Genomic DNA, 1,913 nt, shown 5'->3' with positions numbered 1-1,913 from the left:
CAGGTTCAATACCATTAAATGGCTGCTCACAAATGTGTGTAACCCCAATTTCAGAGGATTTGGATCTTCATATATGCAGGCAAAACCCCAGTACACATAAAATAAAAATATATAAAGAAATACCTTAAACTGTAACTCAAAATTAAAATCCTTGCTTTATAAAAGAACGTGAATGAGGAACTGGAAATATTGCTCAGTGATTAAGGGCACTGACTACTTTTTCAGAGGTTCTCAGTTCAATTCCCGGCAACCACATGGTGACTAGCAATAGTTTGAAATGGGATCAGATGCTCTCTTCTGGTGTGTCTGAATTGAGCAACAGTGTCCTCACATACATTAAATAAATAAATACATAAATAAATAAATGAGTATTAAATATAAAAATCAGAGTAAATGATACATGCCCCCCAAATTAACCCATATAATGTTGGTATATTTTCACATTACTCATCATAATAAAGAATACAAAATATTATTTTTAAAATGTGCTAGTTTTCTGTTCACACAGGAAAACCTTAATTTCCACATGTATCAGCTTTGTGGGACAAAATTCTGAGGGATCCAAACATATCATTGATTCACAACTGTCTGAGTTTTATTTGTTTTTCTAAGGAATTGCATGCTGAACACAGATCTGAGTCATCTCCTTCTTTTGTGAACCACAGTAAAAATCATTACCACCATCACCGTTAAATGCTTTGCACAAATGTATTATCTGAATCTTGGTTTTATAAAGCTCATGTTACATCTGCAAATTACTTTATTTTTTTCCACATAGGAACAATAAACCTCAATCCAGCAACTAAAAATCTGTCATCTAATGTATAGATGTCACATTAAAGGACATTTTGAAATAAGTGTCAAGCCGTGAAATAAACCTTACCTTAGACTAATGAAATCACTGACATAATAAGGTAAACCACAGAAAGAAAGACAAAACCATTGTAATGATTAATGTTCACTTTGAAAGACTCCATGAGTTGTAGGAAGGAGAAGAGAACTTTAACCAGAAATCTAAACTTGCAGATATCTCACCTGCTCAGTCTCAGCAAAGTTGGGGTTGCTCACAAAGATGTAGGCCAGCTCTGGAACAGTTACTGAAGAAACAGCTCCGACTTCCTCTCCCTTTGAAGAACTTCTTTGTATATCCATTTCCTAAGAAAGATTCAAAGAAGTGCCCACCTCTCCCATGTTTTCCATGCCATGCCATGCACATCAGTGAATGAGGCCAGATATCAGAGCGCACAAAGGGACAACATCTGGTCCTGACATCCCTCAGAGAGTCCATTCTTTTGTGATCTGTGGTGTCATTGAACATGATTGTATGGGGGTATTGGAATACTTTTAATGAAAGAAAAAGTAATCATCCCAAGAGCAAATCATCATTTTCACTTTCTGGTAATTAGTGATGATGCCCAAGAGTTTGTTGTATTGTAATGAGTAGAGGGGAGGAAGTGAGGAGCTTTCCTTGTCTCCTTAGGGAGGATCTAAGGTGTAATGTGGTGTTGCTATCTGGTGTGGAAAGGTGCTCTTCAGGGTTGATCAACGGATTTGTTAGGTGTGTTTTCAGGGGGGTACATTATACTGTGTGCTTTCATGTTGAAAAATCCAACTGACATCAAGTTCTTCCAGACAGACTATCACCATGCAATCTGGAATCTTGTATTTTCCCATGTGTGGCCAAGGGCATTTTAAGCTGACAAATCAAACAACTGAAACCTATTTCCCTCCCGTGACTCCTTGGGTTATTCCAAGGTGGTTATGTTTTGAGGTAAATCGTGACTCATTTTCTGAGACCTCCATGGAGACCTATTAGTATATTAGACTGTACTAGTTTTTATAGAAATTTACATGGAAAGAATCAATTCTGTAATTATACACAAAAAATAGATCGAGGAATCAATTGCTAATAT

This window comes from Grammomys surdaster, unplaced genomic scaffold, assembly GCF_004785775.1.
Source record: "Grammomys surdaster isolate TR1022 unplaced genomic scaffold, NIH_TR_1.0 352, whole genome shotgun sequence".
Lineage (NCBI taxonomy): Eukaryota > Metazoa > Chordata > Mammalia > Rodentia > Muridae > Grammomys > Grammomys surdaster.
This window is presented reverse-complemented; position numbering follows the sequence as displayed.